The sequence below is a fragment of the Cydia pomonella genome, chromosome 3 (genome assembly GCF_033807575.1).
Source record: "Cydia pomonella isolate Wapato2018A chromosome 3, ilCydPomo1, whole genome shotgun sequence".
NCBI classification, from domain to species: Eukaryota; Metazoa; Arthropoda; class Insecta; order Lepidoptera; family Tortricidae; genus Cydia; species Cydia pomonella.
Genome location: NC_084705.1, coordinates 4,821,947 through 4,839,950, shown reverse-complemented (window position 1 = coordinate 4,839,950; position 18,004 = coordinate 4,821,947). Strand labels below are relative to the sequence as shown.

At 36.9% G+C, this 18,004-nt stretch overlaps 2 long non-coding RNA genes across 2 annotated transcripts; both read left to right on the top strand.

The window, feature by feature from the left end:
* Positions 1 to 69: 69 nt before the first annotated feature.
* LOC133515870 (uncharacterized) lies at positions 70 to 4,126 on the top strand. The gene is made up of 2 exons (XR_009799115.1): positions 70 to 1,819; positions 2,067 to 4,126. It is a non-coding gene; the product is annotated as an uncharacterized LOC133515870 (long non-coding RNA).
* A 6,439-nt stretch (positions 4,127 to 10,565) lies between these two features.
* LOC133515869 (uncharacterized) lies at positions 10,566 to 14,218 on the top strand. Its single transcript, XR_009799114.1, has 2 exons — positions 10,566 to 13,381; positions 13,565 to 14,218. It is a non-coding gene; the product is annotated as an uncharacterized LOC133515869 (long non-coding RNA).
* Positions 14,219 to 18,004: the final 3,786 nt, after the last annotated feature.

Here is an 18,004-nt window from a genome sequence, read left to right as displayed (position 1 = left end):
CGCTGGTGGTGGTGGTGGCGAGGGCGACGGCCCGCGCTCGTCACTGCTATTATTATTTATTATTATTTATTATTTATTATTATTATTTATGGCAAATTTTTGTTCTAAAATTGTGTACCTACTTTTCTAAAACAATGGGATTCTTATTAAAAATGCGACCATTACAATTATTATTTAGATATCATACAATTGTAACTTTTATATGTAGGTACTTAGGAATTTGTACATGAGAAAACTATAATACAGAAAAATCCTGACCAACGTATAACACAGTCCTGAATCAGATCTGCCCGAGCCAAAGTATGCGACGTCGCAGCGAGGCAGACCAGTGATGTTACTCTGCGACTACCGGTTCAACCGCTGTGCGCACAGCAAAGAGCCGCGTGTGCGTTGGCTTTGCCGCCATTACGGATGTAGAGCGACTGTGACGACGCGGGATGGTAAAATTGTGAAAGCCAATAACGAACATAATCATTGTCTCGACGTCGCAGCGAGGCAGACCAGTGATGTTACTCGGCGACTACCGGTTTAACCGCTGGGCGCATCGCAAAACGCCGCGTGTGCGTTGCGTTGGCTTTTTCGCCATTACTGGGCAGAGCAACTGTGATGATGCGGGATAATAAAATTGCGAATGCCAAGAACGGACATAATCATTGAAGCTCATGATTTAAGAAAATTTGTTGTTAAATGCAAATTAAATTATGTATAATACTTGTAGAAACTATTACAAGAAATATGTTTATTACAAAAATTTCAACAAAACCATCTTTAATTCTTATTTTAAACAACAAGGAATGCAACCGGAAAAAATTGTGTAAAAAACCAACCTATAAATCACCGTTAATTTATCAGTATTGTAGGTATGTTTGCACGGTGGTGGTTTATTACCCGTAATATAATACTATAACAATTACCGGTATATCTCATACTAAATAAAATTAAGGGAATTCAATCAGTAAATATTGCTTCTCATTTTTTTTCATTTGCATACTGTCCCTCTCTGTTCTTCAGGTCTGCCCATGTTCACCGTGTCACGGTCCGGAAACCCGGTGATGATACTGGGATGCTACCGGTACTTTAAGGCAGCCGCGAGCAGAGGCGCACGCCTGCGCTGGCTGTGCGTGAAGAACAGGAGTAAGGCCTGCAAGGCTACCGTTATCACTCTCGAGGAAAACGTATTTGCTTTCCGGCATGAACACAACCATTGAGTTTCCTATAATTTATATGGTTAAACAAGTTAAATATTTTTTAAAGAGTTTTTTTTTTATCGAAATATGTACATACTATCGACAAGCCCGCTGCAGTGTCCATGTACCCTAAATAATATTAATATAGGTTTAAGAACATTAATTATGCCAACGATATAATTATAATTATTACGATATAACGATAATAATTATCAATTCAGTTAGGGAATGCAAGCGGTAAATATTTACTAGTATAAATATAGGTAATTTACCGTTTTACGGGTAGTTTCTGTAAAAAAAATTACCATCTTTACTTTTTCAAGTGTAAATAATGATTGTCAACAGATGTACCAGTATTTACAATCTCTCGGTACGGGCGACCGGTGATGCTCGTGGGGCGGTACCGGTACAACAAATGGGTTAGGAGCAGCGGCCCCCGCGCGCGCTGGCTCTGCGTGCGTAGAAATAGCAGAGTGAGCTGTAAAGCTACTGTCCTTACCCACAATGATATTTTCCTGGCTTTTCGCTACGAACATAACCATTAGATCCAAATGGGTCTGAAGCAGCGGCCCCCGCGCGCGCTGGCTCTGCGTGCATTGAAACAGCAGAGAGAGCTAACCAGGTTTAAAAAAGTAAAATACAATACAAACTTTTAATAGAAATATTTATTAGTAGCATGTGAAAACGATTACACCTACCTCTAATATTTAACTATGTTTAGATATAATTAAATAATAAAATCATGTAAATAAAATAAAAACAAAACAACAATACACACAATAGCTTAAGACTAGCTTAGTCCCTCTCGAGACCTAACGCAAAGCTACACTTCACAGTCGCCGCATTATCAAGTTGAATGGCGATACAATTTTGTTGCAGGTACAAAACAAACCCGCGCGGTCGTTAGAGGAATAAAATAATACTATCATGAATTTTCAAGAATTATGCTCTACATGTTTCGGGATTTTATTGCAGGGAACGAAACAAAATATGACAAGCAAATTTAGATGCATAATTACGCGAGAGCAGAACGGTTATCTATAAAGTATATTTCAATATATTTAACCATTGTTTATTAAATAAATCTACATCAATAAGCGTCATTTACATTTCATGTATGGAGGGTAGAGGTAAGGAGAACAATCTACATGTATGAAAAGTGTCCATCAAAGAACCCTAAATAGGTGTCGCCACGATACATCGCGAACAAGTTACGAGTATTGACTTTGATATAAAATTAAAATGACTGACAGCGCACTTCACTCCGTCATTAACGTCTAAGCTTATATAATGTCCTTGTGTTACCCTAGCACCACCGGAGACATTTCGAACTATTATTTACAGCTGCCAGCTCAGCCAGCTGGACACTTTAGCAACAGTTCTCCCATAAGAGATTGTTCTCCTTACCTTTACCCTCCATAATTTCTTAATGTCAATCTAAAGCGAATTTTGCTATTTATTTTACCAGATCAGCCAGTATTTACTTCATCCAGACGCGGTAAGCCGGTATTGCTGGTGGAGGGTTACCGGTATAATAAATGGGCTGGCAGCAAAGGTCCGCGTGCGCGCTGGTACTGTGTCAAATCATCTAGCAATTCACGCAAAGCTGTGGCTATAACCTGCGATGATGTCATTGTGGCTTTCCGTCATGAACATAACCATTAAATTAAATCTACCTACCAACAGGACAAAAAAAAGTTATAAATAAAGATATGAAAGAAAAATTTGATTTTCTTATTACAGAACCACCATGATTAACCCTAGTCTTACCTGTATCTGAAGGTGACAATGACAACAGGGCCAAAGATCATTAGTGAATATAGCCAGGTATCAAACAAAACTTTATTTCAATGCGTCATATGTATATGACGGGATTTTAATTCTACTGATATTTTTAATTATTGTTATTAGATCTGCCATTTTTCACTACATCCCGTCGCGGAAGACCGGTAATGCTGGTAGGGGGTCACCGGTATAATAAGTGGAGTGGCAGCAAAGGACCCTCCGCGCGATGGCAGTGTGTCAAGTCTAGCAGCACCAGCTGCAGAGCAGTCGTCAAAACCTATAATAATGGCATTGTGGCTTTCCGTTATGATCATAATCATAATTAATAAGCTGAAAGGAAACAGAATAAATGGATTATTCACACTCATCACTAAGTTATTACCAGTGATAACAACTGCGATTTTTGTCACACTTGTACCAAGTTTTTTTTTCACAATATTCTAATGTCCAATCAAAAATGCCTATATATACAAAGTGGATTATTTCTTCTGATTTTTTAAAAATAAATTTATTGGTACAGGTCAAAGAAAACGTATCTAGATATTCTAGATATGAATCAATTTCTAGCCTGCCAACGATCGGCCATAAAAATGCGTTGTTAATTTTTTTAAATTAACTTGAAATATACTGTTTCAGATCAGCCAATATTTACTACATCCCGATTCGGGAAGCCTGTAATGTTATTGGGAGGTCACCGGTACAACAGATCTTCGAAATGCAAAAGTCCCCGCGTTCGCTGGCCGTGTGTCAAGTATAGCTACAAGAACTGCAGGGCGGTTGTCATCACCTGTCAAAATGAAATTGTGGCTTACCATCATGAACATAATCATTGATTAATAGGCTGAAAGGAAAACAGTTTTTTTTTTATGAAATTATAATTAAAACAAGTTAGTACACATACCGTCCTTTACATTTTTATAGCGGTAAGACGTTCCTATCCATTTCTCTATGCTGCTAACAAAACAAGTGATCTTGACGCCACGGTCACTGAACAGCTATCTTGAAGTGTGGAAACCTAAAAAATTGCGAATTTGTCGGTGAAATATTAAGTATAGTTGATATACAATCTATTTACTTATTAATAAAGTGTAATGTTTATGTAAATATTATTTCCTTTATGGAAGTTACAAAATAAACTAAAATTTTGAAACCTCCTGTTCTTGTATTTTTATGGTTTCTATATATTATTTTAATACCCAAATTATTGTGATAAATTGCTCATTTGCTATCTATGTTGCCAGATTCAGTTATAAAATTGAAAATGTGTCATCATCCCTGTTAAACAAAAGTAGGTAATTGGAGTGCCTAAACGTTTTTTCCATTCTTTACATTTTTGCAGCCATAGGTGTTGTTAACATTTTTTACATTGTCAATATTTTATTGAATTGGCCTTTCACTTGTGGTGCTATAATAGTACATTACGATACAAGTGCGAAAAATAGGAAATTCGAAACGAATGGCGATAAATTAAAACACGACCGAAGAGAGTGTTTTAAATCGACACGAGTTGCGAATTACCTATTCGTACATGTATCGTACAACGTTTTACAGTACATATGGCCCTTTAAATGTTCGACACAGTAACGTAATATGCTAATTTTCGCACTAGTGCTATAAAGTAGCACCATATGTACTGTAAACAACATTTACTTACTTGTTATCTTGATTGATAGATCAATTAATTTTGATATATATCAATTTCTAATCACTAAGTGAACAGCCATTAAGGATGCATGTTTTAAAAGGTAAAATGTTTTTATTTTTCATTTGCAATGCATTTATTGTTATCAGATCAACCAGTATTTACTACATCACGTTTTGGGAAGCCTGTATTGCTGGTGGGGGGTTACCGATACAACAGATGGTCAGGCAGCAAAGGTCCTCGCGGCCGTTGGGTGTGTGTCAAGACTAGCCATAATAACTGCAAGGCGGTCGTCATCACATATGAAAATGTCATTAAGACTTTCCGTCATGAACATAATCACTAATTTATAAGCCGAACGAAAAACATATAATTAAACAAAAGTTTGATGTAAACGTACCATTCTTTACATTTTATAGCGATAAGACATGGGTGTTGCTAACTTTTTTTACATTGTCAATCTTTTTCCGAATTGGCTTTTCATTTATCGTGCTACGTAAAGAACATTTACTTATTCTTTTAATCTTGGTAAAGATCATAGATCAATTTTAAATCACTTGTGAACAGCCATTATAAATACATGCCTTACAAAGTAAAATTTTTTTTTTTTTCTCCATTTGCAATTTATTCATAGTTATCAGATCAACCAGTATTTTAACACCCTGCCGACGGCAAGTGGTGCGGTGATAGAAAGTAGCCGGGGGCATCATGTCAAACAATTCCTCGGAGCACAGCCCATTGTACAAGCGGTTGAATACACACAAGGAGGCAAAGTCCCTCCTTAGACTTAAAGTTTCAATACCACTTGTAAGTTTGGGATCTTCGACTATTCGTACAGCGCGCCTTTGGACTGTGTCGAAGGGACCATGCTGGTATCCAGGTGCTCCTGCCCAAAGATGTCAGCAATACTTTCTTTTTTCACAGCTAATCAATTAACTAACTCGTTTTAATTTTTTACCTACTCAAGCGATCGCATCTTACGCGGGGCTTGCACACTGGAACTCTCTGATCCCGGCTCGTTTATTGATACGAACCAATGAGAGTTTTTTAAACTTTTGTATGAACTATTATTTTTGATAATTACCTACTTATTTACCAGTCTTTTTCCTTTAACAACACTGGGCGGAAGCGGAACCTGAATTAATCGAACTTAAACCTATTTCGTAAAAAAGTAAAAATTAAAATTTAAAAAACCTTCGACACAATAAATATACTCTAAAGCGAACAAGTAATATTTTAATTATATTATAATTATTATCGTCACATATATTATGTAAGTTCAAATATTTTTATTTTCCAAGCGTAGTCGCGTCGGGGGACCGCTAAGGGCCACTTGCACCATCCCACTAACCCGAGGTTAAGCGGTTAAACCTCTAACTCAGTGTCAAATTGTACTGGTAACGATGGTAACTCCAGGTTTAATAGGTTAACCCCGGTTTAGTGAATGGTGCAAGTGGCCCTAAGTGAGAAAAACAGGTGTAGTCGCGGATTGCAACAAAAGAATTTACTCCGAAAAATTCGCAGAATCGACACAACCGTCAATGTCGTCTGCCCTCACGTGTCTGCCCGTTCGGGTCGCCGCACTTCAGATCGCTGCACATTCGTTTAGGAGCTACGATACCACAGACAAATACACAGATACACAGACAGACACGTTAAACTTTTAACACCCCTCTCTTTTTGCGTTGGGGGTTAAAAATTAGTCGTAAAATGTCAAAACGAAAATAGGAAGATGGTGAGTTTCTAATATAGTTTGGTTATTCTATTAGGTGGTTTAAAAAATGGATTTGGACCCACCATGTAGGTACGGTTTACATTTGCTTTCCTAAATCAATGTCTGTTCGCGTTGTCCCGGCATTTTTGGCACGGCTCATGGGTTTTTTTTTAAATCAATGTCTGTTAGTGGATAAAATTTTTACGCTTTAGGAAGTTTTTAAAGCTTTTTTCATTGTCACCAGATGGGCCAGAATTTACTACATCAAAGCGCGGGAGACCAGTAATGCTGCTAGGGAGACACCGGTACAACCAATGGGTCGGCACCAGAGGTCCTTTCGTGAAGTGGAGGTGTGTTAAGAAGTCTTCACGCCCGGTTGGTTGTAAGGCCATTGTCTTTACGTCTAAAAATATCGTTGTATCGGTTCGTGACGAGCATAACCACTGAGCATAGTAAGCAGGAAACATGAAAATGAATTACATAGATTTTATGTTCAAATGTTTTTAGTTTTATTTAGTTATGTTTTTCTTATATTACGTTAATGCTCTATTAATGTAATGAAACTATCATTAATGAATAAATAAATATAAGGGTTCCGTTTTTTGCCATTTGGCTACTGAACCCTAAAAAGCGAAGCGAAAGCTGTGATTGTGTTGTTGGGAGCAGGCAGACTGGCGAGGAATTGTATCAACCAACGTACTGCTCGACTTGTAACGTTGTATCAGTAAAAGTAAGTGTTCGTGACAAATTCCTGTTTTAGTTTTATGCCTTCATATAATCCATTCGAACAATGCTTAAAAAATGTGACAGCGATACGATACCGAACTGTCAGTGTAAAAAGTGACTGTTCTGTACCCCTAGTGTAACTTTGATCGACATCATAACGTGACGAACGCGTTTGCGTTAAGTGTCATTTTGTATAGGATTTTGAGTTTCCAAAACGTCCCGCTTGGCGCGCTCTTTCGAAATTCAATACAAAATGAGACTAAACGCAAACGCGTACGTCACGTTTGGAAATCGAATTTATTTACACTAGGGGTACTGGTTGAAGAGATTTCACTTTTGACACTGACAGATCGGTATCGTATCGCTATCACGTCTTTTAAGTATTATTCGAATTCGACCATGAGCTATTAAATGAGCTAGTTATTTATAAAAGTTAACTAGAAGAACATTAGGTAAATTAATAAGTTCACCATTTTACTCATCATTTGAATTGTGTGGTTTTCAGATCCAGTATTTACTTTATCTCGTCACGGTAAACCAGTAATGCTAGTGGGGGGTCACCGGTATAATATACGGCCCGGAACACTCGATGGCTATGTGTCAAGTCTAGCAACAAGGGCTGCAAGGCTGCCGCTATCACTTGTGAAAATATCATTGTAGCTCTTTTTATGAACATAATCATTAAGGTACAAGTTGCAAGCTGACCACAGACAGCAGCAGCAGACGTGTCGCAGCCACACTACTTTTTGTTAGTGATTTTAATGTTTTCATTTCTTTTCAAGGGTTATTTGCTATTCGCGCTCATTCGTGATCACATGGTTTGAACAAGACTCCTTTGTAGTTGATGATTAAGCTGTGTGTGCGACTAATTTGTGTGAGTGTATGCTAAGTTATAGTTATAAGATAAATTAAATATTCAACCCAAAAATAAACTATGTTGAAAACTAAGCTACATTTTTACAAACTGTGACTGGAGCGACTGTCTGCTAGTAGAATTTCCTCGAACTTACGATTCGCCAGAAATATAGTTGCAACGAAGCAATGATGCGCTGTGTTACTACGTATTAAAATAACTACATTTAGACGTAGTGGGTCTTTGTTAAAATAAAAGGTCAATATAAAATGATTGATTGTTCTCAGATCAGCAGGTAGCGTTTGGAACATCTCGATACGGCAAATCGTTTATGTTGATTGGGCCACACCGGTACAACAAATGGACTGGCAGCAAAGGGAGCCGAGTGCGATGGCGTTGCGTCAAACTTAGTACCAGTGGCTGCAAGGCCACAGTTGTAACTATTGAAAACGACATTGTGGCTTTACTTATGACCATAATCACTGAATTTTAAAGAGTCATTGCAGATTACTTATTCCATACTCGTTTTTGGCACTATAAACGTAGCAACCGTTTACAAACATACTTAAATGGGTTTAGACTTCAGAACTGCCAATCACCGGTTAGGGTGCAAAGTTGCAAAGACTCCCGTCCATAACACACTTAAGTGCCATCCCACACTAGCGTCTTTAAAGCGTCGGCGTCTAGTCAACTCTATGGTTGCTGCTCAACGCAACGTTATATCTACGGACGCAACGTTGACGCAACTGCGCAGCAACGCCATTTTCCACACCGCTAACTAGACGCCGACGCTGAAAAAAACTTTCGTGGGGTGCCCCTTAATAATACCGCGTAAAATTGTTATGCGTGTTGAATTAAGATATTTAAATGTGTGAGCACTTTACGACCCTATTTGTTTTGCTGTTACTCATTATATTATACTCAATTTTAATGTAAAAAAATAATGTATTAAATATTTATGTTTTATACAAATGCTTGTAAGTATCGACTTTGTGATCATTGTATGAATATTATATTTGTACACCGCAACACCGACTTCACAATTTCCATACAAATTGCAGTCGAGTTGCAGTTCGCTTGTATCCGCCCTTACATCTTACCACTTACAAATCAGCAACCCGCATGCACACCTTGATCTTGCACCGCTTGCATGCCTTAGCTGTTAATATTTAATAAGAATATACCGAGACTTATTTGTAGTATCTTAGAGTTGTATTTCTTTCAAGTGAACTTTTACAATCGTGAGAACAAACTAGCCAGGAATTTTAACAACCGAAAATTATATCCAAAATGCTCCTAATCGGCTTGGGCCCACCTGAGCTAGAGTAAGGCATCTATCTGTTTATTAAATTATCAGTTCAATTTTTATCATCAGGACCACTAACTTTCACAACGTCCCGATATGGTAATCCTGTGATCCTGCTCGGGCCCTACCGGTTCAACCGGTGGGTTGGCAGTAAGGGAGCTCGCAAGAGATGGCAGTGTGTCAAGGTGTCTACCGGCTGTAAAGCCAGAATTTACACTATCGGGGAAGCTATCATCGAAGTCCGCCATCAACATAACCATTAGTCCAAAATAATAATTTTGTACATATTTTGTGAAGTGTGATGTTATGTTATTTCAGGTTTTTGGAAATAATTCTGTATGTAAGTAGTAAATGACTAATAAGTAAGTGTTAAGAGGTATCCTTACCTAAATGTAGCCCAAAATAATGTTAAGTTTGTACATATTTTGTGATTTGTGATGTTATGTTATTTCAGGTTTTTGGAAATAATTCTCTATGTAAGTAGTAAATTACTAATAAATAAGTGTGAAGAGTTATCCTTCCTTAAATGTAGTCCAAACTAATGTTAAGTTTGTACATATTTTGTGATGTTGTTTCAGGTTTTTGGAAATAATTCCAAGTAGTAAATGACTAATAAATAAGTGTTAAGAGGTATCCTTATTCAAATGTAGTCCAAAATAATGTTAAGTTTGTACGTAGGTATTTTGTGAATTGTTATTTTATATTATTTCAGGTTTTTGGAAATAATAAAATTCTCTATGTAAGTAGCAAATGACTGATGCATAATACTTAATACTAATACTTAAATGTAGTAAACTGACATTTGTTGGCTTATATTTAATTATATTACCACGTTATACTATAATTTAATGTTTTTAAAGGTTCTGCGACTTCAATAAAAAAATTGCCTCAATTAGAATTGTCCTTTAAAAGTTTATATTCATACCTAAGTAGTCTACTAAATTAGGAAAGTCCGCCATGTGGTGCCGGCGTTATATAATGGAACCACCCCATCTCGTCCCGTGCGTGTCGTAAAAGCCGACTAAGGGAACACCGTACGGGCAGCAGCGTCCGTCAAGTTTTGCTATTAACACCTACTGCGGTCCCATTTCGTATTACTAACTTAAAATCACAACTCAAACCAATAATAACAACCTTAACACTACCTCATCAAATAAAACCCGTCATCTTTCTAAAAACTACGCCTTAAAACTTCAAATTAACTCAATCTACAAATCGCAAAGCGCCTAGCGACATTTACTGTAAGTGGCAGTGAGATTATCCACTTTCCCGCTTATTCAAAAACGTGTACTAAAGTAACGATGCCGCTGATCATCGTTTGTCCCTTTCCGACGTATGATGATGTAAAGGGTATGATGGAAAGGGACAAGCGGCATTGTAACTTTAGTACACGTTTATAAATAAAGGGGTTTGTCTTTAAGACTGCAACTAAACCATAGATTAGTATATATTATTACTGAACTAAACAGCAAATAGTTGCCACTTTTTAGGGTTCCGTAGCCAAATGTTAAATAACCGGCCAAGAGCATGTCGGGCCACGCTCAGTGTAGGGTTCCGTAGTTACTCTTCCGTCACAATAAGCTAAACTGGAGCTTAAAGTATAGTAAATTGTTAATCAAGGGATGAAACGGTACCTTTCACCCGAGTTAAACAAATAGGCAAATTTGCATAATCAGTACCTAATTAAAGTAAGTCTTTTTACTATGAAGGGAAAACTTTTTGCGATAACTCAAAAACAGCTAAACTGATCATGTCCGCTATAGTTTTCATTTAATGTCTTTCTTAAGCTCTACTTCCACGATTTTTTTCATATTTTTTGGACCTATGGTTCTAAAGTTAGAGGGGGGGGGACACATTTTTTTTTTCTTTCGGAGCGATTATCTCCGAATATATTCACTATATCAAAAAATGTTTCTTGAAAACCCCTATTAGTTTTGAAAGACCTTTCCAACGATACCCCACACTCTAGGGTTGAAGCGAAAAAAAAAAATTCACCCCCACTTTACGTGTAGGGGAGGTACCCTAAAAAAAATTAAATTCTTAGATTTTATTGTACGACTTTTTTGGCTTTATTGATTTATATATCCATGCCAAATTTCAGCTTTCTAGCACTAACGACCACGGAGCAAAGCCTCGGACAGACAGACAGACAGACAGACAGACAGACAGACAGACAGACGGACATGGCGAAACTATAAGGGTTCCGTTTTATGCCATTTGGCTACGGAACCCTAAAAACGGAACCCTTATGGATTCGTCTTGTCCGTCTGTCTGTCCGTTTATGTCACAGTCACTTTTTTCCGAAACTATAAGAACTATACTGTTGAAACTTGGTGAGTAGATGGATTCTGTGAACCGCATTAAGATTTTCACACAAAAATTTTGGAGGTTCCCCATACTTAGAACTGAAACTCAATTTTTTTTTTCATTAAACCCATACTTGTGGGGTATATATGAATAGGTCTTCAAAAATTATATTGCGGTTTCTATTTTTTTTTTTTTCAATTTTTTTTAATACATCATAAATGGTCCGGAACCTTTCATGAGCGAGTCCGACTCGCACTTGGCCGCTTTTTTTTTTTTAAATACTAATTTATACAGAAATTTATTAGTTTAGTAGAAAATACAATTCCCCCGATGAGGGCGCCACTGGACGGTCGATGCAGTCTTGATTATAAGTCTAAGTATGTATAAATATTTTGGTAATTATAAATATGTATTGCCAGATACACCGATTTTCACCAAGTCCCGGTACGGTAACCCGGTGATCCTGATCGGGCCGTACCGGTACAACAAGTGGTCGGGCGGGAAAGGCCCGCGCGCGCGCTGGCGGTGCGTCAAGACCGGTAACGGGTGTAAGGCCATCGTTTACACCGTCGACGATGTCATCATCGAGTTCTGTCATCAACACAATCATTTATAAGTCGGGTTATAAGTCTGTTCATAACAACAAATTGGCGAGCGTGAAATGCCTCATGACAAGACTTAACGATCTCGTAAATCCACCCATATAAATGACATAAAACATGGCATCAATATGGCTATTTTTTTCATAAATGTCATATAGGGATCAATGTTGTTTGCAATATATGATTTTATTTATTATTTTATTTTATTTATTGAGATATACAAAAACTTCAATTCGCTATAATTTCTATGTATTACAATGTTTAGTAACGAAAACTAGTCAAAAGCATTTATTTGTCCAACATAGGTATACATATATACATCAGTACAGGTGACATATACATCATCATCGTATCACTATGTTGTGCCATAAGGGCTCCTCTACACGATGGCCCATCGTACGCCAGTCTAAGGGACGCGACTTTTCAGTGGAATGAGGTAGCAATATCACTTGCTCCCTCTAACGCATAAATGCGTCCCTTGGACTGGCCAGGGCCGGGCCATCATGTAGAGGAGCCATAAGGCGTACAATTTTCATTTATGGACTCTGACTAGCATATGCTACTTGAGTATGCATTTTATATTCGATCAAAATAATGCTCCTTTTAATTATATTTTGAGATCATTCGTCCACTCGGTTATTAATTAGCACGGGGGGTTAAACAACAACTTTGCCTCTTGTAGTTACAAGAGGCAAACTCTAATACTCTAATTTAACAGGTAACAAAAACTACAATGGGAAGTTTTCATTTTTGTCATCAAATAAAGTTATACTTTTGCCAAAGTATGTTTTTTGGTCTCGTATTATTATAAGTACCTGATTGTTGTACATCCTATCGTTCGAAATAAAACAGACCAGATGTCAAAATTTGTGTTTTAATTTTTTTCATCATTTTTATTTCACCTCAAGTAATGATTAATGGCCCACATTATTCAAACCAATACACAATTTTTATTTACAGCTCAAGCCAAAGTTGGAAGGCCGAAAAAATTGAACCCTCCGCAGGCAGACGTAAACAATATCAATATAAGTATAGCAGCTTTGCAGCAGCAGCTTAATGTAAACACCGTAATAATGACGACCGTGTTAAATAACATAATCAAAGATTTTAAAATAATGCCAGAAAAAAACTTGGGAGAGCTGTCAGGAAGTGTACCCGATGAAGATGTTTTGGACAAGTCTCCCTTTCCATTGAATGACATCACAAGTTTACAAGATTTGGATCGAGAATTAAGCCAAAAATATTACTTTACGCGCATGGTACGTATTATTTGCCCTCTATACTGTTATATGCACTCGGATTGCAAATTATGTAGGAAAGATAGAATATGTACATACGTTCATGTACATAGATTTATTACTCATAATTATTTTAACAAAAATATGTTTTGTATTTAAAAACTTGTAGGTATGTACTTACGTATGTGCGTCATATTTTTTCAGGTAAAGCATTTCAGTTCTTTTGTTGGGACTGATGGTCAAGGGAGAGGAGAAATTCTTGGAAAAAAAATGGCGGAGCAAATTATGACCCGGCATTTAATGACAAAAATGTCTTGGACCGGATTATCTAGAACGGCAGAATTCAAAAAAAAGTTTGCCTTTAAAACTTTAGAAAATGTAGTAAAGCTCTTTTATAAAGTATTGCTTAAAGCAGATTCCAGATGGACTTATGAGAAGAATAAAAAACTATTTAGTGGTGCTTTATTGAAACACGCAAAAAAGAGAGCAATGGCGGAAAAGAAAAAACTAGCCTGCGCCAATGACAATTCAAAGCAAGCAGATAAAAATACTGCTGCACCATAGGAAATACCAGCTTCAGAACCACGATAATCTTCCGTTGGTGAAGACGTTATAAATTGAAATAAATCAGGGTGAAAAGTTAGCAAGGAGTAAGGGCAGCCACATTGTGGCAGCAAGGGTTACGCTCAAAATGCGCTGAGGACACATTAACATATTTTTTTAAAGATGACAACTATTACAAAATATTCAGTTAACGAGAAAATCGCCAGTTTGAGGATTATTTTAAATGCTTATCAATCCCATTTCTATCATGGGTTAAAATATTATTTGAGACCAACTACTAAAATAAAATAAAAAGAGCTTTATTCCATTCCTTACATTACTATTACAAATGTCAAATACTAGATTATTAAGTCAATTTTTAGTTATTTGGATTAAGAACATGCATTATATATATTTAAGTAAAATTAATGTTTTCTAAATTCTTTCTGTCACGTAATACGTATTTATTTAATTTTATATTTAGTAAATTTTAATGTAAGGATCGCCTGTAGCGGTGAAAGCCTTCTCCATGGTTTTCCATCCTGTGCTATCTGCAGCTAGTCTGCACCACGTTTTTCCTGCAACTTTTGCAAGTTCGTCGCTCCAGCGTTTCTTAGGTGGTCCTCGAATACGTTTGCATCCCATGGGATGCCAGTTTGTAACCTTTTTTGACCATCTATCGTCTATGTTTCTTGGAAGGTCCCATCGCCATTTGAGTTGTAGAATTTGTTCAATAACGTCTCTAGCTTTCGTTTGTTGCCTTATTTTCGAATCACATCGCCTCACTTTATCTCTTAGCCATGTGTAGCTTCTTTCCATGTTTCTTTGGCATGTTCTGATTTTATGCATGGATTTTTTAGTTAAGGACCGGGTCTGACAAGCGTAAGTGAGACATAGTAATAAACAATTATTCATAGCTTTCGTTTTTAGACTCGTTTTTATTGTGCTTTTTAATATTTCTTTCATACCCCAGTATTTTTTCCAAGTATTTTATATTATTCGGTCAATTTACTTTTCTGTGGTGTCTGTAAACGAGATTTGGTGACCCAGGTATATGTAGCTGTCGACATACTCTAATAGCGTTGATTCAAGCCAAATATCTTCTCTTTCTCTGTTAGTCTTAACTTTCTTTTTGTCTCTATTAATCTCTAAACCAACGGCTTTGCACTGCAAGTTAAGTGAAGGTTTTCAGAGAGCAGAAATACTTATATCATCTGCGAACCTTAAATAGTGGGACAAGAAAGTGCCGTGAATTTTCAGCTTTCCAAGACTGCAATGAATAACTTAGGACATAGCGGGTCTCCCTGCCATACTGTCTGCTTAATGTACCTATGTGTAATTTTCCTATTCCTCTAATTAATTCGTGCATTACCAGTTATAAAAACTGACTGTTGTTTATATTCTGCTACCCTAAGGTTGTCTGGAAAGAATAGCTTACATTACAAACTATCATTCTTAATCGTTGGGTCACCATAGAAAAGGTCCTTTTACTGACTTAAATTTTAAAGAAATATGTATTTAAAAAATTGCTATAGGTATTGCTTTACTTGGTATTAAATTATTTTGAATTGAAATATTTTTTTTTTTGCCTCCTGTTATGCTTATTGTTTCCATGTGGATAGGAGATGGCATACACATACAAGTTGATTTCTTTGGGTGATACGCGTCTATACTCATTACTGTAAGAAATTTTTGAGAGCAAACAGGATATCGCAAAATACTCGAGAGTGGAAATCTAAGTTTTTATTTCATCAAACGAGAACCTCACGTTGTTATTGAAGTGTGTGAGTATGTGTTATATTGTATCAAACATAGGTTTCATATAGTCGATTTGTGAAAGATTGTCCATAAGCATATGTTTCCAGAAGCCACATTCACAACATCGAGATACGGCAAGCCAGTGTTGCAAATCGGAGAGTACCGGTACAACAAGTACTGTAGAAGCAAGGGCCAGAAGGCGCGCTGGGTGTGCTCGCAGTGTTCTAAGGGCTGCCGGGCTTATGTCATCACTTTTGACGACTGCGTCATTCAAATGAAAAACTTTCATTCGCATAGGAAGTCTGTTGGATGAATATTTGTATAAACAGAGATATACTTAGACAAAATGTATTATAAACGTTTTATAAGTCATTGAAAAGTCTTCTTATTCTATTTTTTCGTTTCCTTGTGACTGAGGGTCGCGACCTTGTGTAGGTTAGTAGTACATTACTGTCGAGGCTCGGAAATAGCTACTTGCTGGTTGAGGGTTAATTTTAGACGGACGACCTTGGATGTGGTTTTTGAGAAAGACCTTTTAACTATTTCAGTTCCCATGTTCTCGATGTCCAAGTATGGTAAGCCAGTCGTACTCCTCGGCAAATACCGGTACAACCAGCACAGCAACAGCAAGGGTGAGCGCGGCTTCTACGTGTGTACCAGATGGGGTGTGGGCTGCCGCGCTTCCATTAGGACCTTCAACGACGAAATCATCAATATAAAAGACGAACATAACCATCCTTGAGTTACCAGTGCTTGTTACCGAAGTATGGAAAATACGGCAAGCGTGAACAAGGCTTCTTTGTTGTGTACTAGAATAATTACGGTGTCACTGTTAACTGACCATTGGTAGACATTTAGGATAAGTAATTTTAAAGTTCGAGATTTTTTTTTATTAGAGTTTGTTAATAAATCTTTAACTAAAAATGTTTACTTTCATATATTTTAAAATTAAATCGAAATAAACACCATTAGCAGTTATAACCTACTTTAATATTTCAACACTTTATTGAACATTGGAGGCCTGGCATGATATTTTTCTTTATTGGAACACCTCATGTATAGCTCGTCGAGGTTGAGGGAATAAATCCGGTAATATAAATTAAAGTGTTATATTTTCAGAAGTCGTCATATCAACGTCCCGGCAAGGCAAGCCAGTGTTGGTAGTGAACGGAGAGTTTCGGTACAATTTGCACAGCGCGGGGACGAAGTCTACATGGCGTTGTGCGAAGTGGAGGAACCAGGGGTGCAGAGCATCTCTCTATACCGTCGATAACGTGGTTCTTGCGATCAATGGAAGCCATCGCAATCATTAATGAACATTTTGCTTAACACTAAAGACATAAGTTTACCTACGTGTTGATATGCAAAGTGGAGCAATCAGGGTTGGAGAGCATCCCTTGTTACCGTTGATAACGTGGTTGTGGCGATCAACGGAAATCATCGAAATTAGTAGTAAGTATTTACTCTTTATAGGGACAGTTAGACATTATACGGCTAGAGTGTCGTCTATCTTTTTTTTGTATTTTTGTGATAATAAATAAATATTAGGGGACATCTTACTCAGATCAACCTAGCCCCAAAGTATGCAAAGCTTGTACTACGGGTACTAGGCGACGATATACAATACTTGTATAGATAAATAAATACTTACATGACATAGAAAACACCCATGACTCAAGAACAAATAAATATGTTTTCATCAAACAAATAAAATATGTTCTTAAATATTTGTTGTGTGTTTGTTTGTGTGTTGTGTGTTATGTGTTGTGTGTTTATATCTATAATAATAATATGATAAAGCGTTTGTTAAGTATATTTCTCAGCGGTATACCAAAGCTAATAGACATATTGTAGGTACTCACGAAAACTTCTAAGTTTCTTCTGTCTATTAAAATCTTTTTAATACAATTTAATAAGAGTCAGATCGAAAATATACTGCGTGTTTAAAATTAACTGAAAATCCAAAAAAATAAACATTGTCTAAGCGGAGATCATCGAAACTATAAAGAAAAAAATATATATATTTCATTTTGACCAAAGTTTCCTTGTGGTTTTATTAGTTTCCTTATGGAATCCAATATGACTAATGTATGTGTTTGTATTCGTTTAATCATCAATGAAATAAATAAAGTGTAAGACCAAAAAATGTAATGCCATTCGAAATAACCGAAATCCTAACCTCGCCGTGTTCACCTTTTCGCCGAAGGCATCCCTGAGCAACTGATTTCCAGTTGATGGTACCGCCAGAGCTTCAAGTGATGAGGAAACTCATACCTACTGGTTTTTACGAATGCTTACACCAAATTTTACTCCGACCTACTCCCATTACATGATAATAGTAAA